The 25,979-nt window shown below is 41.1% G+C and overlaps 1 long non-coding RNA gene across 2 annotated transcripts in view; it reads right to left on the minus strand.

Annotated features, from left to right (window-relative positions):
* The window catches only part of LOC105498715 (uncharacterized), a 54,204-nt gene that overhangs the window by 22,215 nt on the left and 6,010 nt on the right, over positions 1–25,979 (minus strand). For both annotated transcript variants that reach the window (XR_011612425.1, XR_011612424.1), the window contains exon 3: positions 25,082–25,214. This is a non-coding gene — a long non-coding RNA (uncharacterized lncRNA). The remainder of the gene's footprint in view (positions 1–25,081; positions 25,215–25,979) is intronic.

Raw genomic sequence — 25,979 nt, forward strand, 5'->3', positions numbered from 1 at the left:
GACCCTGGATTTCTCATCCAGAAACCATGGAAACCAGAGAGAATTAGCACAGTATTTTTCAATTGCCAAAGTAAATGTCAATTCAGAATCCTGTATCCAGTGAAAATATCCTTGAGGAATGAAGGCAAAATTCAGACATTCTCAGATGAGGAAACACTGAGAGCCCATCAGCAACAGACCTGCCCCAAAATAATGTATAAAGGACGTTCTGTAAGCAGAAAGAATGTCAAAGAGAAGGTTTAAAAGGAGGAATCTTGGGACATCAGGAAGAAAGAAAGAACATGGTAAGCAAAAAATAAGATAAATAAAATAGACTTTTCTTCACCACTTCAGGTTTTTAATGTTTCTTTGATGGTGAAGCAAAAATGATAACATTGTTTCATCTTGGTTCTAAATGGATCTAGAGAAACTATTTAAGATAACTGTATTTTAAATGGGGAAGAGTAAAGGGATATAATGGAAGGTATGGTTTTTATTCTTCACTCAAACTGTAAACTGATGACACCAATAGAATGGGATAAATTACACACACACATCCACGCACAGACACACACACAAACACATACATACACACACCCAAACACACACCCACACACATCCACACACACACACACATCCAGACACACACATCCACACGCACATCCATACACACATCCATACACACACATATCCACACACACACATCCACAAATAGACACACACATATCCACACACACACACAGTGCCACCTACAGCAACCACTGAAAAAGCTATTCAAAGAGATATACTCAAAAAAAATATAGACAAATAAAAATGTAATTCTAAACCATGCTAAGTAATCCATAAGAATGCAAAGGAAAGTCCAGGCGCAGTGGCTCACACCTGCAATCCCAGCACCTTTGGAGGCTGAGGCAGGCAGATCACTTGAGGTCACGAGTTTGACACCAATCTGGCCAACATGGTGAAACCCCATTTCTACTAAAAATACAAAAATTAGCCAGGCATGGTGGTGGGTGCCTGAAATTCCAGCTACTGGGGAGGCTGAGGCAGGAAAATCACTTGAACCCGGGAGGCAGATATTACAGTGGGCTGAGATCACGCCACCGCACTCCAGCCTGGGTGACAAAGAGAGATTCCATTTAAAAAAAGCAACAGCAACAACAGCAACAACAAAAAATAAAGAATGCAGAGAAATAAAAACCAAAGAGAATAAACAGAAAACAAAAAAATGGCACACTTAAATCCTAACATATCGATAATGATATTAAATGTAAATAGTCTAAAATATACTAAGAAAAAAAGAAAACAGATACTGGCAGAGTGGATTAAAAAGCATGACCCAATCATATACTCTCCACAAGAAACAAATTTCAAACATAATGATGTAGACACGTTAAAAGTTAAAAGATGGAAAAAGATACACTATACAAACATTAATCAAAAGAAAGCAGGAGTAACTGTATTAACATTAGACTCAGTAGACTTCAGAGCAAAGAAAATTACTATAGATATATAGGGACACAATATAATGATAAAGGAACAATTCACTAAGAAGACATAGCAGTCCTAAATGTGTATGTACCAAACAAAGCTGCAAAATATGTGAGGCAAAAACAGAACTGAAAGGAGAAATGGGCAAATCCACAAGTATAATTGGAGATATCAAAAACCTTCTCTCAACAATTGGTACAAAAACGAGACAGAAAATCGTCCGGGCATGGTGGCGCACACCTATCACTTGAGGTCAGGAGTTCGAGACCAGCTTGGCCAACGTGGTGAAACCGTCTCCACTAAAAATGCAAAAATTAGTTGGGCATGGTGGTGCGTGCCTGTAATCCCAGATTCTCAGAAGGCTGAGGCAGGAGAATCGCTTTAGGCAGGAAAATCGCTTTAACCCAGGAGGCAGAGGTTGCAGTGAGCCAAGATTGCGTCACTGCACTCTAGCCTCAAGAGTGCAGCGTCAAGACTCCGTCTCAAAAACAAACAACAACAACAACAAAAAAACAAAAACTAGACAGAAAATCAGCAAGGATGTATAAGAAATCAACAATACCTATCAACAACAGGATCTTAACGTTTTAACATTTACAGAATATTTTCACCCAATAACAGTAGAACACATTCTTTTCCAAGTATCTACAGAACATATACCAAGAGAGACCATATCCTGGGCAATAAAGTAAATCCATGGATCAAAGACGAAGCCACAAAGAAAATTTCAAAATACATTGCATTGAGTGAAAACAGAAATACAGCCTATCGAAATGCATGAGTGCTGAAAGTAAAATTCGTAACATTAAACACATACATTAGAAAACAGGAAAAGTCTCAAGTCAACGATTTAACCTTCCACCTTAAGTGCTGAGGAGAAAAAAAGAGCAAAAGAAACCCAAAGCTAGTAGAAGGATGGAAATAATGATGATTAAAAGCAGAAATAAATTAAATTGAAGAGAGAAAAACAAAAGAGAAAAATCAATGAAACAAAGAACTGGTTCTCTGAAAAGACTGATAAAATCAACAAACCTGCAACCAGGATAAGCCAGACAGAAATATTAAACATAAAAAAATAAGAATTTTTTTTAAAAAATCAACAAACCTCTAGCAAGACAAAAAAGACAGAGAGAGAGAGAGAACGAGAAGACAGAGATTTCCAATATCAGGGGTGTGACTGGGAATATCACTACAGACATCAAAATATAATAAGGCAGAGGAGGGGTAGAGCAAGATGGCCAAATAGAAGACTCCACTGATCATCACTCTACACAAGAGCACCAAATTTAACAACTATCTGCATTTTTAAAAAGTCTTCATAAGAACAAAAAAAAACAGGTGAGCACTCACATCACCTGATCTTAACTTCATATCACTGAAAAAGGCACTGAATGGGGTGGGAAAGACAATCTTGAATTGCCAATGTCACCCTTCCCTCACCCCTGGCAGCAGCCGTGTGGCATGGAGAATCTGTGTACTTGGGAGAGGGAGGGCATAGCAATTGTGAGACTTGGCATTGAACTAAGTGCTGCCCTGTCACAGTAGAAAGCAAAATCAGGCTAAATTCAGCTGATGCCCGCCCACAGAGGGAGCATTTACACCAGCCCTAGCCAGAGGAGAATTGCCCACTCCAACAGTTGGAACTTGAGTTTTGGCAAGCCTCACCACCACAGACTAAAGTGCTCTGGGGCCCTAAATAAACTTAAAAGGCAGTTGAGGCCTTTTAAGGGGTACTGCAACTCCTAGGCAAGTGCTGGTGCTGAGCTGGGCTTGGAGACAGTGAACTTGGAGGGCCATACGATTTACTGAGACACAAGCTGGGGCAGCTAAGGGAGTGCTTGTGCCACTCCTCCTACAACCCCAGGCAGCACAGCTTGTGGTTCTAAAATGGACCCCTTCCTTCTGCTTGAGAAGAGGAGAGGGACAAAGAGGTCTTTGTCTTACATCATAGATACCAGCTCAGTCACAGTAGGATAGGGCACCAGGCAGAGTAATGAGGACCTCATTCCAGGCCCTAGCTCCCAGATAACATTTCTAGACACATCTAGGGCCAGAGGGAACCTGCCACCTTGAAGGGAAGGACCCAGTCCTAGAAGGATCCATCACTTGCTGTCTAAAGAGCCCTTGGGCCTGGAGAAATCTACCTGGTATTCTATTCTGCTGTGGCTGAGATGGCACTCAAACCACGAGATGTGATTCCCAGGTAGTACACCGTGGGCCTTGGGTGGGACTCGGAGACATGCTGGCTTCAGGTGAGATTCAGAACATTCCCAGTTGTGGTGGCTATGATGAGAAACTCCTTCTGCTTGAGAAAAGCAGAGAGAAAGCAAAGGAGACTTTGTCTTGCACTCTAGCTACCACATCAGTCACAGGGAAGTAGAGCAGCAAGTGGGCTCTTGGAGGTTCCCAATTCCAGGCCTTGGCTCTTGAACAGGATTTCTGGACCTGCGCTGGGCCAGAGGGAAGCCCACTGTCCTGAAAGTAAGTCCCAGGCCTGGCAGCATTCACCACAAGCTAACTGAAGAGCCTTTGGGAGCTTAAGTGAACATTGTTGGTAACTTGGCAGTACTCCCCGTGGGCCTACGGTGGTGGTGGCTACAGGGTGAGGCTCCTCTACCTGTAGAAAAGGGAGGAAGGAGTGGGAAAGACTGCATCTCATGGTTTGAGTGCCATCTCAGCCACAGTAGAATGGAATAGCAGGTAGATTTCTAAGGTTGTTGACTCTAGTTTCTGGATCCTGGATAACATCTCTGGACCTGACTGTTGACCTGAGGGAACTGCTGCCCTGAAAGAAAGAACACAAGCCTGGCTGGCTTCACCACCTGCTGACTGCAGAGCCCTAGGGCCTTGAGCAAACCTAGGCAGCAGCCAGGTAGTGCTTTAGTGGGCCTTGGGCAAGACCCAGTGCTGTACTGGCTTCAAGTCTGACCCAGCACAGTCCCAGTGGTGGTGGCCATGGGGTGCTTTTCTCACCCCCTCCCCAGCTCCAGGCAGCTCAGCACAGAGAGGCTCCATTTGTTTGGGAGAAAGTAAGGGAAGAGAACAAGAGTCTCTGCCTGGTAATCCAGAGAATTCTTCCAGATCTTATCCAAGACCACAAACGCAGTGCCTCTACAAGTCTGCAAGAACCACAGTGTTAGTAGCCTTGAGGTGCCCCTTAATACACATATGGCTTACATCAGAACTCAAGTCCTTTCAAACACCTGACAAGCCTTCCCAAGAAGGATGGACAAACAAGCCCAGACTGAAGATTACAATAAATACCTAACTTGTCAATGTATAGACACCAACAAACATCCTCAAGCATCACGATCATCCAGGAAAACATGGTATCACCAAATGAACTAAACAAGGCACCAGGGACCAATCCTGGAGAAACAGAGATATGTGATCTTTCTGACACAGAATTCAAAATAGCTATTTTGAGGAAACTCAAAGAAAGAAATTCAAGATCATACAGAGAAAAAATGCAGAATTCCATCTGATAAATTTAACAAAGAAATTGACATTTTTAAAAAGAATCAAGCAGAAATTCTGGATTTCAAAATGCAATAGGGATATTGAAAAATGCATCAGAATCTCTTAATAGTGGAATTGATCAAGCAGAAGAAAGAATAAGTGAGCTTCAAGACAGGCTATTTGAAAATACATAGTGAGAGGAGACAAAAGAATAAATAATAAAAAAGAATGGAGCATGCTTACAAGATTTAGAAAATAGCATAAAAGGGGGCAAATCTAAGAGTTATTGGCCTTCAGGTAGAGGTAGAAAAAAAGATAGGAGTACAAAGTTTATTAAGAACGGAGAACTTCCAAAACCTAGAGAAAGATATCAATATCCAAGCACAAAAAGGTTATACACTAAGCAGATTTAACCCAAAGAAGACTACCTCAAGGCATTTAATAATCAAACTCCCAAAGGTCAAATATAAAGAAAGAATCCTAAAAGCATCAAGAGAAAAGAAGCACATAACATACAATGGAACTCCAATATGCCTGGTGGTAGACTTTTTAGAGAAAAATCTCACAGGCCAGGAGAGAATGGCATGACATATTTAAAGTTCTGAAAGAAGAAAACTTTTACCCTAGAATAGTATATCTGGCAAAAATATCCATCAAACATGAAGGAGAAATAAAGACTTTCCTAGACAAACAAAAGCTGAGGGATTTTATCAACACCAGTCCTACAAGAAATGCAAAAGGAGGTACTTCAATCAAAAAGGAAAGGAAATTAAGAGCAACAGGAAATCATCTGAAGGTATAAAACTCACTGGTGATAGTAAGTACACAGAAAAACAGAATATTATAATACTGTAACTGTGGTGTGTAAACTACTGTTATCTTAAGTACAAAGACTAAAAGATGAACCAATCAAAAATAATAACTACAAAAACTTTTCAAGACATAGACAATGCAATAAGATATAACTAAAAATAACAAAAAGTTTAAAAGTAGGGGGGGATGAAGTTAAAGTACAGTTTTTACCAATTTTCTTTTTGCTTGTTTGTTTATGCAAGCAGTGTTAAGTTGTTATCAGCTTAAAAATAATGGGTTATAAAATAGTATTTGCAACCCTCACAGTAACCTCAAATCAAAAAACATACGATACACAAAAAATAAAAAGCAAGAAACTAAGTCATACCACCAGAGAAAATCCCCTTCACTAAAAGGAAGACAGGAAGGAAGAAAAGAAGGAAGAGAAAACCACAAAACAACCAGAAAATAAATAACAAAATGACAGAAGTAAGCCCTTACTTTTCAATAATATTGAATGTAAATGGACTAAACTCTCCAATCAAAGAGAGAGTTGCTGAATGGATTTTTTTAAAAAAGACTCAGTGATTTGTTGCCTAAAAGAAACACACTGCACTGCACTTATAATGACACAGATAGACTGTAAATAAAGGGATGGAAAAGTTACTCAATGCCAATGGAAACCAAAAAAAAAAAGCAGGAGTAGTTATATCAGACAAAATAAATTTCAAGGAAAAAAACTATGAGAAGAGACAAAGAAGGTCATATAATGATAAAGGGGTCATTTCAGCAAGAGGATATAATAATTGTAAATATATATGTACCTAACACTGTAGCACCCGGATATAGAAAGCAAATGTTACTACAGCTAAAGACTGAAAAGCCTTTCTTCTAAGATCCAGAACACAACAAAGATGCCCACTGTCACCACTGTTATTCAACATAGTATTGGAAGTTTCAGCAAAGAATAACCCCAGACCCAATGGCTTCACAGCTGAATTTACCAAACCTTTAAATAAGACCTAACATAAATTCTACTCAAACTATTATGAAAAATATAGGAGGAGAGAATACTTCCAAACTTATCTATGAGGCCAGTATTACCCTGATACCAAAACCAGAAAAAGACATATCTAAAAAAGAAAGCTACAGGCCAATATCTCTGATGAATACTGGTGAAAAAATTCTCAACAAAACATCAGCAAACTGAATTCACAACACATGAAAAAGATCATTCATCATGACCAAGTGGGACTGATTCCTGGGATGCAAAGACAATTTAACATATGCAAAGCAATGTGATGTATCATATCAACAAAATGAAGGACAAAAACTTTAGGATCATCTCAAATGATACTGAAAAAGCATTTGATAAAATTCAACATCCTTTCATAATAAAAAAAACTGTCAAAAAACTGAATATAGAAGAAATATACCTCAACATAATAAAAGCCATATATGACACATCCTCAGTTAGCATCATAATGAGGGAGGAACACTGAAAGCCTTACCTCTAAGATTTGGATTAAGATAAAGATGCCCATTTTCACCAGTGTTATTGGAAGTCCTAGCTAGAGCAATCAGACAAGACAAAAAAATAAAAAATAAAGGGCATTCAAATTGGAAAGGAAGAAGTCAAATTATCCTTGTTTGAAGATACTATATTGGAAAAACCTAAAGACTCCACAAAACAACTATTAGAGCTGATCAAAAAATTCAGTAAAATTGTGGGACCAACATGCAAAAATCAGTAGCATTTTTATATTTATATTTATAAATATACTTATAAATATACTTATAAATATAAATATACTTTATAAATATACTTATAAATATACTTATATACTTATATACTTATATTTATAAATATACTTATAAATATATTTATATTTATATTTATATATTTATATTTATATATATTTATATATATTTATATTTATATAAATATATTTATATTTATATTTATAAGTAACAAGGAATAGAATGTTAATCCCCAAGACAATGGGGAAAATGTCTCCAGGGCATGTCAGAAGTCTTCATGGTAGCCCCTCCCATCACAGACTCAGAGACCTAGAAGGAAAAAATTATTTCATGGGCCAGGTCCAGGGTCCTCGTGCTGTGTGCAGTGTAGGGACTTGGCGCCGTACATCCCAGCCACTCCAGCTGTGGCTGAAAGGGGCCAATGTAGAGCTTGGGCTGTGGCTTCAGAGGGTGCAAGCCCCAAGCCTTGGCAGCTTCCTGTTAAGCCTGTGAGTGCACAGAAGTCAAGAACTGAGGTTTGGGAACCTCCACCTAGATTTCAGAGGATGTATGAAAATGCCTGGATGCCCAGGGAGAGGTTTGCTGCAGGGACGGGGCCTTATGGAGAACCTCTGCTAGGGCAGTGCAGAAGGGAAATGTGGAATTCGAGCCCCTACACAGAGTCCCTACTGAGGCACCACCTAGTGGAGCTGTGAGAAAAGGACCATTGTCCTCCAGACCCCAGAATGGTAGATCCACTGACATCTTGACGAATGTGCCCAAAAAGCCACAGACACTCAACACCAGTCCATGAAGGCAGCCAGGAGAGGCTGTACCCTGCAAAGTCACAGGGGCGGAGCTGCCCAAGACCACGGGAGCCTACCTCTTGCATCAGCATGACCTGGATGTGAGACATGGAGTCAAAGGAGATCATTTTGGAGCTTTAAGATTTGACTGCCTTGCTGGATTTCAGACTTGCATGGAGCCTCCTAGCCCCTTTGTTTTGGCCAATTTCTCCCATTTGCAACACCTGTATTTATCCAATGCCTGTATCCTCATTGTATCTAGGAAGTAACTAACTTGCTTTTGATTTTACAGGCTCATAGGCAGAAGGGACTTTCCTTGTCTCAGATGAGACTTTGGACTGTGGACTTTTGAGTTAATGCTGAAATGAGTTAAGACTTTGGGAGACTGAGAAAGGCATGATTGGTTTTGAAATGTGAAGACATGAGATTTGAGAGGGGCCAAGGGTGGAATGATATGGTTTGGCCCTATGTCCCGACCCAAGTCTCATTTTGTAGCTTCCATAAAATTCCCACATGTTGTGGGAGGGACCCAGTGGGAGATCATTGAATCATGGAGGCAGCTCTTTCCCATGCTGTTCTCATGATGGTGAATAAGTCCCATGAAATCTGATGGTTTTAAAAACGAGGGTTTCCCCTGCACAAGCTCTCTCTTTGCCTGCTGCCATCCGTGTAAGACATGACTTGCTCCTCCTTGCCCTCCACTATGATTGTAAGGCCTCCCCAGCCATGTGGAATTGTAAGTCCATTAAACTTCTCTCTCTTTTCTAAATTGCCCAGTCTTAGGTATGTCTTTATCAGCAGTGTAAAAATGGACTAATACAGTACATTCACTACATACCCACAAAAATTAAAAATAAAAAAGTTATTTAAAAACACACACACACATAAAATAAGGCAACTTTGAGTAATGCTACACATATAAATTTAACCTCTTAGATAAAATGGATCACTTTCTCAAGAACCACAAATTACCACCACTCATCCAATACAAAACAGAGAATTTAAATAGCTCTATAACTAGTAAGGAAATTGAAATTCATAATTTAAAACTATCTAAAAAATATCTCACCCCACATTGTTTCACTGGACAATTCTCCATATGTTTAAGGAAGAATTAACCCAATTCTATACAACATCTTGCAGAAAACAGAAGAGCATGTCCCAGTTCAATATATGAAGGCATTATTACCTTGATACTAAAATCAAAGACAGCACAAAAAGAAAACTACAGAACAATATCCTTCGTGAATATAAATGCAAAAATTCTTTAAAAAATACTGGTAAATGGAAATCAGCAATATTTTAAAAAATCATTCATTATGACCCAGCAATGATCCCAGTTTATTCCAGGGATACAAACTAGATTCATTATTTAGACATCAATCAGTCTAATATACCCTATTTATAGGTTAAAAAAGAAAAATTACAAGCTCATATCAATCAATTCAGTAAAAGCACTTGACAACATTGAGAATTCACTCACGATAATAGCTCTCAGAGCCAGGCATGGTGGCTCACGCCTGTAATTCCAGCATTTGGGGAGGCCAAGGCAGGCGGATCACGAGGTCAGGAGATCAAGACCATCCTGGCTAACACGGTGAAACCTGGTCTCTACTAAAAATACAAAAAACTAGCCAGGTGTGGTGGTGGGCGCCTGTAGTCCCAGCTACTTGGGAGGCTGAGGTAGGAGAATGGCATGAACCCAGGAGGTGGACCTTGCAGTGAGCTGAGATTGCACCACTGCACTCCAGGCTGGGCAACAGAGTGAGACTCCATCTCAAAAAGAAAAATATTAAAAAAAAAAAAAAAAGATAATAGCTCTCAGAAAAACAGGAATAGAGGACAACTTCCTCAACTTGATAAAAAGTAGCTATAGGCGACTCACACCTGTAATCCCAGCACTCTGGGAGGCTGAGGCAGGTGGATCACGAGGTCAAGATATCGAAACCATCCTGGCCAACATGCTGAAACCCCGTCTCTACTAAAAATACAAAAATTAGCTGGGCATGGTGGCATATGCCTGTAGTCCCAGCTACTCAGGAGGCTGAGGCCAGAGAATTGCTTGAACCTGGGAGGTGGAGGTTGCAGTGAGCCGAGATCACGCTACTGCACTCCAGACTGGCAACAGAGTGAGAGTCCATCTCAGAAAAAAAAAAAAAAAGTAGCTATAAAAACCTACAGCTAATATTTTACCTGCCCTCTAAGATTGGAAAAAAATGCAAAGATGTCCATTGTCACTACTCTTATTCAACATATCCTGGAGGCTGGGTGTGGTGGCTTATGCCTATCATCCTAGCACTTTGGGAGGCCAAGGTGGGCAGATTGCTTGAGCTCACGAGTTCAAGATAAGCCTGGGCAACATGGCAAAAAATCTCTCTTTACAAAAAATATAAAAATTAGCCAGCCATGGTGGCATGTGCCTGTAGTCCCAGCTACTTGGGAGGCTGAGGTAGAAGGTTGGTTTAAACTTGGGAAGTGGAGGTTGCATGAACTGAGATCTCACCACTGCACTCCAGCCTGGGTGACAGAGCTAGGACCTGTCTCAAACAAAACATACTACTAGAAATTCTAACCAATGCATTGCAAAAAGGAAATAGACAACGAAGTAAAAAAGAGGTATAGAGACAATAAATTAAAAAAAGAAAACTGTTCATATTTGCAGATGATATCATTTCTATGTATCCCAAGGTATCTACCAAAAACCTTGTAGAACGAATTAGTTCATTGAATTCTCAGTATTTGAAAGTATGTATTTCTATATACTAGCAATGGATACCAACATTTAAAATACAATACCACTTGTAATTGAGAGAGAGAGAGAGAAAACGATTTAGGTGTAAATCTAACAAAAAATGTACAGGACTTATATGCAGGAAACTACAAAATTCTGATAAAAGAAATAAAAGATCTAAATAAATGGAGAGACACACAACATTCATAACTTGGAAGACTCAACATAGTAAAGATGTCAATTCTTCTGAAAGTGATATGCAGATTTAACATAATTCCTATCAAAATTCCAGTAAGACTTTTTGGGTAGATATAAAGATTATTCTATATGGATTGATAAAATAGCAAAGAAAAGGCAAAGAAAATGAAATAGCTTAAATAATTTTGAAAAAGAAAAATAAAGTGGAAGGAATCAGTCTACCAGATTTCAAGACATTATACAGCTACAGTAATCAAGATTATGTGTTATTCATTGAGGAACAGACACATAGATCAACGGAACAGAGCAGAAAATCCAGAAATAGACCCACACAAATACATATCACTAAATTTTTACAAAGAAGGCCAAAGAAATTCAATGGAGGAAAGACAGCCTTTTCAACAAATGGTGCTGAAGCAATTGGCTATCCATAGGCAAGAAAATAAACTTCTATCTATAAGTCTCATACCTTATACTAAAATTAACTCAAAATGAATTACAGACTTACACGTAAAACTATGAAATGTTTCAAAAATAACACAGGACAAAATCTGCAAGATCTCAGCAAAGACTTCTTAAGCTTGACACCCAAAAGCATGACCCATAAAAGAAAAAATTGATAAATTCAACTTCATCAAGTCTTCACTTTCAGAAAGATTTTGTTAAGGGCATGAAAAGACTGGGAGAAAATATTTACAAGCAACATATCTCACAAAGTATTAGCATCTAGAATATATTCTTAAAGTCTCAAAACTCCACAGTAAAAATGCAAACAATCCTATTAGCAAATGGCCAAAAGATATTGATATGGTTTGCTTGTATTGCCACCCAAATCTCATCTTAAATTGTGGCTCTCATAATACCCACATGTCGTGGGAAGAACATGATAGGAGGTAATTGAATCATGCAGGCAGGTTTTCTTGTGCTGTTCCCGTGATAGTTAATAAGTCTCACAAGAGCTGATGATTTTATAAAGGGCAGTTTCCTTGCACACGCTCTCTTGTCTGCCACCATGTAAGACGTGCCTTTGCTCCTCCTTTGCCTTCTGCCATGATTGTGAGGCCTCTCCAGCCACGTGGGATTGTGAGTTCATTAAACCTTTTTCTTTTTCTTTTTCTTTTTTTTTTTTGAGACAGAGTTTTGCTCTCGTTGCCCAGGCTGGAGTGCAATGGTGCGATCTCAGCTCACTACAACCTTTGCCTCCCAGGATCAAGCAATTCTCCTGCCTCAGCTTCCTGAGTAGCTGGGATTACAGGTACCTGCACCCACACTCAGCTAATTTTTTTGTATTTTTAGTAGAGACAGGGTTTCACCATGTTGACCAAGCTGGTCTTGAACTCCTGACCTCACGTGATCCACCTGCCTCAGTCTCCCAAAGTGCTGGGATTACAGGCATGAGCCACAATGCCCAGCCTAAACTTCTTTTTCTTTACAAATTACCCAGTCTCAGGAATTTGTTCATAGCAGTATGAAAATGGACTAATACAGACATGAAGAGATATTTCACCAAAGAAGATTTATAGGATGCAAAATAAACACGTGAAAAGATGTTTGACATCAATAGCTATTAGGGAAACGCAAATTAAAATCACAGTGAGACAGCCCTCTACAGCTATTAGAATGGCTAGAATAAAAAAATTGCCAACTCCAAAGGCTAGGGGAAATGTGGAGGAACTGGAACACTCCTACATTGCTGGTGGCAATGTAAAATGGTACAGCAGCCAATGTGGAAGATAGTTTGGCAGTTCCTTAGAAAACTAAACATATAACTACCATACTACCCAGAAATTGCACTCCTGGGCATTTATCCTAGAGAAATGAAAATGTAGGTTCACACAAAAATGTGTTGATAGTAGGTTTCTATTATTAGAATGCTTTATAAGATGTTTATAGCAGCTTTATTTGTAAAAGCCCCAAACTGGAAACAACTCAGATGTCTCTTCTCATGAGTGAATGGTTACACAAACTGTGGTATAACCATACCACGGGATATTAATCAACAATAAGAGGGAATGAACTGTTGAAACATGCAACAAACTGGATGAAACCCCTGAAAATTATGCTGAGTGAAAAAAGCCAATCTCAAAAGGTTACGTATGGTATGATTCCACTTACGCTGTTCTCTATGAGAACAGCTTTGTGATTGCCTGGGGTTACCAAGAGAGTAGGAGAGGCAGGTAGCAGATGTAACCTTAGAAAGCCAACATGAGGGAACCTTAAGGTGATGGATATATTCTGTGTCTAGATTGTGTCCATGTCAGTATCCAGGTTGTGATATTATACTAGAAATGTGCAAGAGGTTGCCATTGGGGAAAACTTAGTAAAGGGTACAGGGGATTTCTTCGTATTTTTTTTTTTTTTTTTTTTTTTGGAAATGGAGTCTCACTCTGTCACCCAGGCTGGAGTGCAGTGGCATGATCTTGGCTCACTGCAACGTCTGCCTCCTGGGTTCAAGTGATTCTTCTGCCTCGGCCTCTTGAGTAGTTGGGATTACAGGCATGCACCACCACGCCCAGCTAATTTTTGTATTTTCAGTACAGACGAGGTTTCACCATGTTGGTCAGGCTGGTCTTGAACCCCTGACCTCAGGTGACCTGGCCACCTTGGCCTCCCAAAGTGCTGGGATTACAGGTGTGAGCCACTGTGCCCGGCCCCTTTGTATTATTTCTTAGAACTGTAGATGAATCTGATTATTTCAAAATAAAAATTTTATTAAAAATACTTATTTTTTGAAAGCCTCTTGATAATTCAAGGCAGTGCTGTCCAATAGACATAGAAAGTCACACATTGAAACTTTATATTTTCTAGCTAGCAAAGTCAAAACAAAAAGGTGAAATTATAATTATACTGTTTATGTAACCCAATATATCCAAAAAATTATCTCAACATGAAATCAGTATAAAAATTATTAGCGAGATATTTTACATTCTGTCTTAGCTCAGGCTGATATAACAAAAATACCACAAACTGGGTGGCTTAAACAGCAAACATTTATTTCTCACACTTCTGGAGGCTGGGAAGTCCAAGATCAAGGTGCCAGCAGATTCTGTGTCTGGTGAGGGCTCTCTGCCTGGTTTGCAGAAGGCCAGCTTCTTGCTGTGCTTTCACATGGCAAAGAGACCTCATTCTAGCCTTTTCTCTTCTTATAAAGACACTAATCCCAGCATGGGGTCTCCACCACCTAAACCCAATCACCTCCCAAAGGCCTCACTTACTTTGTGAGGTATTATGGGACAGTATTCAACACATGAACTTTGACGGGATACTAACATGCAGTCCAGAACAACTTTTTGTTTTCCGTACAAAATCGTCGACATCTGCCGTGTACTTTATACTTGCTGCACATCTCTGTTTGGACTAGCTGAATGTGAAGTGTGGCTAGTAGTTACTATGTTGGGCAGTGCAGCTTAACGGGATGCATTTGTGTTATGGGGAAGTTTCATCATTTCTGCAAATCAGGATGCCAAAAGAGCAAGCTGTTATAGAACCTGGAAAATCCCCAGAAATATTTCTCCTTGCCATGGGGGCTTGAGCGGGAAGGAGGAAAAAAAAAAAAAAATGGATCTCAGCGGTCTCTGAGGAAGAACTTGCATCCTCAACTTAAATTTCTTTCTCAGAATTTCTACCGTGGGAGCAATGACCTGGGGGTTGCATTATTACTCAACCTATAAACTAAGTACATCTTCCAAGAACAAACATTTATTTTTTCACTCTGGTCTAAATCCAGTGGGTCTTCATTACTGGGCAAAAAGGTTTTTAAATTCCTTCACATGGTAAGAGAATTCATAAAGGGCCATCTTTACCCTCAAAGCCATCATTTTGATTTTTGATACCTAGGGAAAGATGCCATTATGTTTGCTCTCTCCAGTGGCCCCCATCTGATAGGAGAGGGCAAGGATCTCCTTTTGTTGCAGCGGCCTCCCCTGAGTGACTATGTTTCAGCAACCACAGTTGTGAATTTGTTCAAATGTCTTTTCCCAGGCAGGGAAGTGCTGTTTGCCAGCATAGGGGTGAGATGAACACAGCACTTGCCCTGATTCATAGCTGTCCAGCTGCAGAGGCATGAAGTTGTCTCAGAGCCCAGGGGCAAAGGTGACTCTTCACAAACCTGACCATTTTGAGCCAGTGGTACATCAGGTTCTATCTTCAGCAGACAAAGTGCATAAAAGAGCTGCCACCTTTGATTATGGTCTTTCTGAGTCTCAGGGATGGACTCCTGATGTATCAGTCACGTATTTAATAGACTGACCCACAGGATAAAGTGCTGCTTCTAATGTTTTTTCATTATAGTCTAAGCTACTGTATGGAGTGTCAATGCATTACTTTAGAGACTGCTGAAAAAGAACTCCTTTTATAGAATTCTAGGAGATAACATGACATAGTGGATAAGATCACACAAGGACTTTAGAGCCTGACTGCCTTGGTTTGATTCCAGGTGGTGTGATCTTGGCAAGTTATTTATTTATTTATTTAGAGACTGAATTTTGTTCTTGTCTCCCGGGCTGGAATGCAATGGCATGATCTTGGCTCACTGAAACCTCTGCCTCCTGGGTTCAAACGATTCTCCTGCTTCAGCCTCCCGAGTAGCTGGGATTATAGGCACCCACCACCACACCCAGCTGATTTTTTCATTTTTAGTAGAGACAGGGTTTCACCATGTTGGCCAGGCTGGTCTTGAACTCCTGACCTCATGTGATCCGCCTGCCTCAGCCTCCCAAAGTGCTGGGATTACAGGCGTCAGCTACCATGCCCAGCCTTGGCAAGCTATTTAATGTCTGTCTGCCTCAGTAACTTCATCTGTAAATGGGCATAATAATAGCACTACCTCATAAGGTTATTCTGAGCACTAAATGACTTGATATATTAAAGTACTTGGAATGATGCTATGGCACATAATGAAGACTATATTGGCTAAGATTTTATTATATACTCAGAGTGGGACAGAGGAAGTGACATTTTCCCATGCTTCCCAATCTCCTATCTTATGCAACAGCCATTGCTTAGTGATCGTTTCTGTCACTGTCACTAGAAAAAAATCTAGTCCAGGAAATACTTGCTCTGTCTTATTGCATACAAGTCAGAGTAAGATATCTTAAGAGTTGGGGACAAGCAGAGAGAGCCATCATCTGGTGGGTGGATTTCTGGGGCTGATCCAAAAGGCACGTCTTAAGACAAAGGCAAATTCAATATTGTGACCATTTTATGTAAATGTCTACTCACTGTAAAGGGCTTACCAGAGAGGAAGATTTCAGGTAGCCATCAGTAACACAGGCACTGGCATGATCTGCTGGGAGAAGAGGAGCGGAGCCAGAGAATCCCCGCACTCCCGAGCTGCTGCCTGCTCTACCATTCCTTTGTGTACCCTGAACCTTGGGAGGAGTGGGTGCCTTAAGGTGACCCCCAACTGGGCATACCTTTGGAGAACCCCCTCGCCTTAAATGCTGATAAAACCCATGGCTTGCTTCTAACCAATAGAATATAGCAAGAGTGATGGGATGTCACTCCCATGATGATGTTACTGTTCTACTGGTTTTGAAGAAGTAAAATGTCATATTGTGGGCCACATGGCAAAGAATTATGAGCAGCTTCTAGATACTGAGAGCAGGCTCTCTCCAATATTAGATGAAAAGCCAGGGCCCTCAATCATATAGCTTCAGGGAAATCAACTTTTTATTATATACTCAGAGTGGGGCAGAGGAAGTGATAACCTGAATAACCTGAATGAGCTTGGAAGCAGATTTTTTCCTAATCAAGCCTCCAGAGGAGAACCAGACCTGTTGACATCCTGGATTCTTAGCTTTATAAGACTCTGAGCAACACTTTGGGAGGCCGAGGAGGGCAGATCCCCTGAGGTCAGGAGTTCAAGACCAGCCTGGCCAATGTGGTGAAATCCCGTCTCTACTAAAATACAAAAATTAGCCAGGCATGGTGGCATGTGCCTATAATCCCAATTACTTGGGAGGCTGCAGCAGGATAATTGCTTGAGCCCAGGAGGCGGAGGTTGCAGTGAGCTGAGATCGCGCCATTGCACTCCAGCCTGGGCGACAAGAGCGAAACTCCACCTCAAAAAAAAAAAACAAAAAAAAAAAAAAAAAAAAAAACTCTGAGCAAAAGACCCAATTCAACAATGCCCTGATCCCCAGAAACTGTGAGCTAATAAATCTGTTATCTTAAAGCACTAGTATGTAGTAATTTGTTACACAGCAATAGAAAACAAATACAGATGGGGATAGAATTAAGAGAAATCAAAACACAGAATCTACATGGATTCCAGGGGTTGCAGCCTCACATGTTACCAGTTTTAAGGCCAATGGAAAAGGTTAATCTTCCTCTCTCCCTAGAATCCCCCAGTAAAAGTCTCACTGCTTCTCACTGGGATTGATCCGGTCACATTCTCATCCATAAACCAGTGGTATAGACCAACATAATGTGGTACCTGACTGGCAAAGGCTGAATCACATGCCCACTGCAGAGCTGGAAGTTGAATTAACTCCACTTGAAACGCAAAGGCTGAGAGTGAGGGAGGAGGCATTCCCTGGGGGAAGTGATGGTAGACTGTTTCCAAAGATGAAGGGGAAACATTCCTCTCCAGCCCCCCTGCAATGTGACTTTGCTGCTCCTCCCATCCAAAGGTAGAGTTTATTTTCCCTCCCCTTTTATCTGGGCTGGTCTTGTAAGTTGCTGGATTAATCCAGGTTGTCTAAGAAACAGTTGCCAAGGCAAGACTAAATGTGTAAGGATTTTATTAGAGCCTGTGTGAAAGAAACTAAGAAGCAAATTTGGGAGACCCAGGCTGAGCACGGTGGCTCATGCCTGGAATCCCAGCACTTTGGGAGGCTGAGGCAGGTGGATCACTTGAGGCCAGAAGTTTGAGACCAGCCTGGCCAACATGGCAAAAACCTGTCTCTACTAAAAATACAAAAATTACCTGGCATGCACCTGTAATCACAGCAACTGGGGAGGCTGAGGTAGGAGGATCACTTGAACCCAGGAGGTGGAGGTTGCAGTGAGCCGAGATTGCGACGCTGCACTCCAGCCTATGTAACAGAGTGAGGCTCTGTCTCAAAAAAAAAAAAAAGAAAAAAAAAAAAGAAAAGAAATGGGAGAGCCATCAGGCCATGATGCAAGTTTGATCCTGTGTGAAGGTGAGAGAAAGGAAAAGAAAGTTGGGCAGAAGTGTCTAAGAAAAATACAGCGAAACCATTGGGGAAGCCTTGAGCCAAAATTGGCTAAAAAAGGAGTCCCATTCCTCCCAGGAAAAGATCTGCCTCAGTATCCAGTCTGTGGGCTCTGCACAAACCTCAGAATGAACTTCACAACACAGTCGCTGGGGCCCTCAATCAGCTACATGTCCTGTAGCGGAAGGTCTGGCAGATGCATTCTATTAGCCACCATATTTGCTTTGATCAACAACATGCAGAAGTGAAGTTACATGATTTCCAAGGTTTGGCCTTAAGAGAATTTATGGCTCCACTTTTCTTTTCTTGGAATGTTCACCTGAACTGCCTGCCATTCAAGGAAGCTGGTGTAGCTGCTAAAGATGCCATGCCATGTGAATAGGCATCGAGGCCACCCAGCCAATAGCCAACACCAACTGTAGATGTGTGACTGAGGCTGTCTTGTGTCTTTAAGCCCAGCTGAATGCAACCATGTGAGAGAACCCAGGCAAAGTCAGCAGAGGAATCACCCAACCAACCCACAGAATCATGAGAAATAATAGTCACTGTTTTAAACCACTAAATTTTAGAGCAATTTCTTATGTAGCAATAGTTAATTAAGACAAAAGTAGAGGTGGCCAGTACTTAGATGTCCCAAACTCAGCCCATGGCCAATATGGCACTACCGTGTATAAACACTAACAAAGAGAATCTGCAGTGCAAGAAGGGACAAGGCCCTGTTTTTAACAGCAGCACTAAGAAACTTTAGAGAGAAAAGCCCGGTTAGCCTTAAGAATTTGGGGACAGGCTACGTCTATCATTCTTTCAGTGGGCCCATACTAGGTTTATCTAGAGCCACGGTTCTCAACTTTGCGTACACATTGGGACCATCTTGAAAACACTGATGAAATCAGCCTGGGCTGTGGCCTGGTCATTCAGGTGTTTTAAATCTTCCCAACGTGATTTTAAAAGTGCTGCCAAGGTGGAGAGCCACGAACTTAAATGCTTCTTTGACCTTTTTATATTTTCTACCATCTCATCTTTTGAGACTAAGTGACAGCCAATATGTGGGATCCCAGAGACCTTGTTGACATCTACCTGACCTGCTCTTTACTCCTCCTGTGCCACTCTGAGGCTGCTGCCAAGCCTTCTTTCTTGGTCCCCACTTCTTACTGTGAACATTGAACACAATTGCCTCCCTTTATTATCCAAGGCCCCTGCACAAATGCCTGTATTGATTGGTCTGAGTGTTGATCCACTTTAGGTGGCATTTAAAAAAAAAGACCAAGTTCACTCCATATGGGAATTTGGTCATCAGTCACACAATCAAATGAATTATGACGCCCTCTCTGCGGCCAGTCTTGATTTTTTCAACCTTAGGCAAGTCACTTCACTTTTCTTGGTTGCAGTTTCTTCACCTCTAAAATAAAAAGCACTCTATCATTCTGTAATTCCACTAGTTTCCTATATTTATCATCTGGTATCTTTTATTGGGTACTTGTTTTGGTTTCTACGATAGAAAAGAAAACGACAATATTAAAATGCCAATTTACTTGGCTTTATGGGAATAGCAGAGAATGAAAAGCCATTCGTATCGAAATTCTACATGGATATTAAACACATTCCTGGTTGGATTTATTGTCAACCTCAGTGAACATGTGGCAATTTAAAATGTTTGTTCAGTGCCAGGACAAGATGGAAACACAATCATGTGGGCAGTTTGTTTGAAACACTGTTCTCAGAATCCCTCCACTGTCGATTTGCAAATGACTTCACTCTCGAAAGAGCAATGGTCTATATTCTTATGCCTATTTATCTACATCAAAGGCAGTTTTCGTTTAGCTCATTGAAACATGTAATCCCAGGGGATAAACAACATGGTACATGTTAAACATCTAGTGTTTTCAAGAAGTCATGTTCACATGGAAACATACTAGAGAGTAAGTAATAAAGTGTAAGTATGAATGGTCTGTCTGGAAAGATCCACTATACCAAATAGTTTGATTGTCAACAAGTGGCAGAGAGGGCTGTTATTCAATGATATCAAATATTTCAAACTTCCTAGCTCCCATCCTCCCCTACCCCCTGCCCACCCTGATGCCACTCTTCAAATCTTTGACTGAGCAACTAGTGCTGCAACAAACTGTCTTTTATTTATTTATTTGAGACAGTTTTGCTCTTGTTGCCCAGGCTGGAGTGCAATGGTGTGATCTTGGCTCACTGCAACCTCCATCTCCAAGGTTCAAGCGATTCTCCTGCCTCAGCCTCCCGAGTAGCTGAAACTACAGGGGTGCGCCACCACGCCTGGCTAATTTTTGTATTTTTAGTCGAGACAGGGCTTCACCATGTTGGTCAGGCTGGTCTCGAACTTCTGACCTCAAGTGATCCACCCGCCTTAGCCTCCCAAAGGGCTGGGATTATAGGCGTGAGCCACCGCGCCTGGCCATGAGCTTTCTTTATTCAGCAACTAGTGAGTGACTTACATCTGAGAGGCTTCCCTGTTGGTGGACACTGGCTGGGTCTCTCTGCCCTTTTCTGGGTCACTAAGGTAGATACTTAATATAAAATAAAAAAGCTCCTGAATTTCTCGGTTCAAGTCCATTTTATCTCCTGGCTCAGCTTGCCCTCTCTCTTTCTCTCAGAGGATGCTAGATTGCTATTGCTGGCAGCAGTGAGGCAAGGAAAGACTGAAGGCATGCACAGGAAATGAGCTTGCCTTCAAAAAACCACCATGCCTGAAAATGAACGCACAGATGAATGAAAATGCTGATGCTGAAAGGGTCAAGTGGGTTTCTCCACCCTGGCAAAAATGATGTAGGGTTTAAGAGTCTCTGGTGCATGTTGGCAGCGGGTTTCACTCCGTCAATGTGTTTGGTGTTGAAGTTCAAGAAAGAATGGTTGAAACATAGTCCAAATAATCACCGTCAAGTTTATGTAACAGAAAAAAAGGACCAGCTGAGATCCATCTATGAAGTGTAATTGGAAATCTGCTGGGAGAGAGACAGAGAATTGTATTGACAAATGTGGGGAGAGTTAACGCAGTTTTTACTTTCCGCCAAATAGTATCTCTTATATTCTGTGAATCCATGTCTCCATTATGAAAGAAAAAAAAAGAGAACAAGCACATATAAATGTACACTGCAAGGGAAACTTTCTAGTGATTTCCAATTCAGCTTGTCTTTGAAGTACTGGAGAAAATTCTGAGGGTCTTCAATGTAGGCAGAGGCTGGACAAAGTGTTCAATTAAAAAAGGTCTTAGAACACAAATTTATCCAGACTGGGTGCCCAGAGCCATGAGCTCAGGTGACCCACAAGTCTGCAGTCTGGCTTCCAGATGAAAACACTAGACAAGTGAACTGAGTTTTAAAAACTGGCAGGCACTGGGGTGGGGGAGGGGGTTATATCATTCCATCCCCTTAGTCTCTAGTTACCCACAAGGAAAGCCTTTGATAAAGAAGTTGTAGCAGACACAACAAATAACTGCTTCATCAAGACGTACATTTCAGGGTATTTCAGAAAACAAGACGTTTCTATTTTCACTAAGCCGTCTTTACCATGCATACAATAACTACCACATTAATAATCAAATAATTCGCCACATTTTTAAGCCCCAGCTTTTGGGATCAGATAGGTCTGAATTTGATCCCCAGCTATACAACCTCCTAGGTAGCTGTGTAATGTTGAGCAAGTGCTATAATGTCTTGGAGCCTCAGTTACTTCATCTGTAGAATGAGATAATTACTAACATTGACATAACAGTATTGTTGGGAGAATTCAATACAGTTCTCCTTCAGTATCCTTACGAGTTTGGTTCTAGGACTGCTCCCCCACCCCTACCCCATGGATACCAAGATCTATAGATGCCCGAGTCCCTGATATAAAATGGTGTAGTATTTTCATACCACCTGTGGGCCTTCTCTTGTATACTTTCAAATCATCTCCAGATTATTTATAACACCTAATACAATGTAAATGCTAAATAGTTGTTATTCTGTTATTTTTTCCATTTATTTGTATTGCTTTTATTGTTGTATTATTTATTTTTCAAATATTTTCCATCTGCAGTTGAATGAATTCATCAATGTGGAACCCATAGATACAGAGGGCTGACTGTAACATGATGCATATATAAGATGTTAGTGTCACGACTAACATTGTTGATATTAAATAAGAGTTATCTGTGTTTTCTATTAACATGAGAAGGTAGAGTTATAAAATAGAGAACAGTAATGGTTCCTATGAGTTGTTTTTTAGAACAGTTTTGTTGAGATATCATTTACATAGCATAACATTTACTTGCTGAAAGTGCACAGTTCAGTTGTTTTTCGCATTTACAGAGTTGTACAACCATCACCATAATCTAATCTTAGAACATTTGATCACTCCCCAAAGAAACCCAAACCTATTAGATGTCATTTCTCATTCTCTACCCCCAGCCCCTGGCAAGCATGAATCTACTTTCTGTCCCTCTGGATTTGCTGATTCTGGACTTTTCATGTAAATGGAATCATACATGTGGTCTTTTGTGACTGGTGCTACACCTACTCCTCAACTTATTTTTACATGAACAATAGAAAGTGGAAATCAAAAGGATTCTCTGTTAGATTATCTCATAGGTTGAATTTTAAAGGATTCACATAGGATTTGGGAAGGGAATGGTTAAATGCCACACGACTTTTCAGCAGCCATTAAGCAAATAAATCATGCCGTTTGATTACATTAATGCATAACAGCTTTTCCTTGTTCATTTCTTTTCTCTGGATCCCATTCTCAGCATTTGGCTCCATCATGAAGAGGCTCCTTCCAACCCTGAGAATATCCTTGACTCTGGCCAAGGCCTGACAACACTTGTTTCTACAGCAAAGCCTATGGCTGCACTGCATGGGCCCCTCCATGAGGCTGTACACCTAATAGGGATGCAGGAGATCTGGTCCAGCCCTCTGCCACTAGCCTTAGGTGTTGAGGGAATCAAAGGAGATCACAAACCTGAAGGGCTCTGGAAAATCCTCATATGTTAGTCAGGACTTTTGGGTCGAGTGTACCAGAGCACAATTGTCTCACTCAAGGTTCCAATGGGAAACAGGTGTCACTCACATGGATTAACCAAGGAGAGTTTAATCAAGGGATTTTTTTTTTTAAGTGTGGGAAAATCAGAACCACCCTTAAACCATGCCTTTCCCTGAGTCCCACTCTAGCTACCCTCCTTACTGAGGAGAAGTCATGGGGTCAAGGGGATAAAGACCATGCTTCAAACATCCATGCCTTCAACTTTCCTGTCCACTTCCTGGGTTCATTCCCTGGTTCCTGAGGGTGGAGGGCACCACATGTGTGTGACTCCCCTGCACCCCGACTCCAGGGCAGAGGATGGACAAGGGATGCTGTCTGTAAAGAATGTACAGACTGTGAGCCCCCATGGTGCAGGATGGAGCTGGGATGGATGGGCAGGTGGGCAAGCCAAGGGCCTAGGAGCCTCCATGTATACTCTTGCTTTGGGCCTACCAACCTTAGGGGTGGACCTAGATGAGATAGTGGTAAACTAAGAGGAGATAGTACAGTACTCCCAGGCGAGCAGTATAGGAGCAGTTATCAACCTGAGGCCTGAAGGGCCAAGGAAAGAAGGCAGCTTCCAGAACCCAGCTATGGGAGCAGGCCACAAACAGGTGCTCCAGTCTTTGGTTCAGGACCAGAACCAACCCCAGAGAAGCCACAAGGAGGGAGCCAGAGTTATTCAGGCCTGCTTCATTCTTCTCTAGCTCATTGAAATCTTGACAGGGCTCTCCCATGGCCAATCCTAACCAGAAGCATGAGGGCAAAGGAACACACGAAAGCACTCCACAAAGGCCAGGCAACCCCCACAAAGCGCAGGGGAGGAGTGGAGCCTGGATCTGGAGCATTCAATACAAAGCATCAACCACTCCACTCAAAAAAGGAAATTTATCTTATGAATGCAGGAGCTAGGTCATCATTTGTCCAGGAGCCAAATTGTACCTCAGCACTGAAAAAAACCATCGGTACCAACTCTTTCTGGATGTTTACCTTCAATCTCTCTCTCTCTCCTTCCCTCTCTCCTAAGTTTCTCTCCTTGACCAAACTCTACTCAGATTTCCCTGAACTCTCTTCTCAACTAAGCCCTGATCTTAGGCATCTGTGTTTATGTCTGCATTGTCCCATTTTAGCAAGAATCCTGCTAGGTCATTTTAACCAAAATCCCTCACCCTCTATCACTGAACAGGCTCCTTATCCTCCCCCCAACCCCCCACCCACTAGGTGATGTGTGAGCACCCTGACCTGTCTTCAGCAAGAATCCTGTTAAGTCAGTTCAGCAAGAATGTCTCCTTACCCTGCTGTTTCCTCTTAGTAAGTTTCCATCCACTGACCCTCTACCCTATGCTTTGGCTACAAACCCCCACTTTTCCTTGTTGAATTCTCAGTTGAGCCCAATCTCTCTCCCCAACTGCAGACCCCCCTGCAGTGGTCCCTACACCTATGGTGATGGCCCCGAATAGGATGCCTTACCATTCTTTAGTAAGTGTCATTTTTCTTTTAACATTCCCTCCCCAGGTCAGATTTTTGCATTTTGCAGATTTTGCATTTTGCATATGTCCAATGATGAAATGCATTTTCCTCTCAGCTCCTAAATTGACATATTGCAGTTCTAGGTCCTTCCAAGGACTGACACCTTTACCTTGCTCACAACTCCAAATTCTTGGAAAAGGGAAACTGCTCACCTCAGTCTGTATCAAGTGCTGACTCCTAATGCAGTCACCTCTGCTCAGAAATGTGGGATATCGTAGTCCGAACAAGGCTGAATGTGGATCCCTTGGTATCTCAAATCTACCATGCCGCTTACATCTCAGGTCACTAAAGAAACAGTATATATGACCTTTAAACGTAGGGAAACAGGTACAGCTTACATACAATCAACTCGCACAAATTAAAACAACTGGATACCACTTTCTACCAAATAGGTTGAGAAAGATTTAAAATCTGATAGTGCTCAGGGCCAGTGGCAGGGGCAGGAGAGCTCACATGTGGCTCAAGGAGTGTAAATTGGTTCAACCTTTCAGGAGGGTGACCTGGCAACATTTTTCAAAATTTTACATGTAAATACTACCTATCAGTTTAGCAAACAGGACTATACCTAGAGGGAACAAATATATAAAAATATAGGTACAGGTTTTAACTTCCATGTTTATTTTAGAAACAATCAACATTGGATTTGATTTAAAATTATGGTGCCATGTAACAGACATCCCTATGGACCTCCTAATCTAAAATTTTTTTAAAAATCATCCATTAACAAAGGATTATGTTAATCTATATTTAACACAGAAAGACATCTACAACATATCATTGAGAAAATCTAATTTAAAATTTTTGTGAATAAGTCATTCTGCTTTTCTTTCCTTTTTAAAAGTGGTTTTGTTTTTGTTTTGAGATGGAGTCTTGCTCTGTCGCCCAGGCTGGAGTGCAGTGGTGCAGTCTTGGCTCACTGCAACCTCCACCTCCCGGGTTCAAGCAATTCTCCTACCTCAGCCTCCCAAGTAGCTGGGGTTACAGACGCCCGGCTAATTTTTGTATTTTTAGTAGAGACAGGGTGTTGCCATGTTGGCCAGGCAGGTCTCA

Source organism: Macaca nemestrina, chromosome 14 (genome assembly GCF_043159975.1).
Source record: "Macaca nemestrina isolate mMacNem1 chromosome 14, mMacNem.hap1, whole genome shotgun sequence".
Classification (NCBI taxonomy): Eukaryota; Metazoa; Chordata; class Mammalia; order Primates; family Cercopithecidae; genus Macaca; species Macaca nemestrina.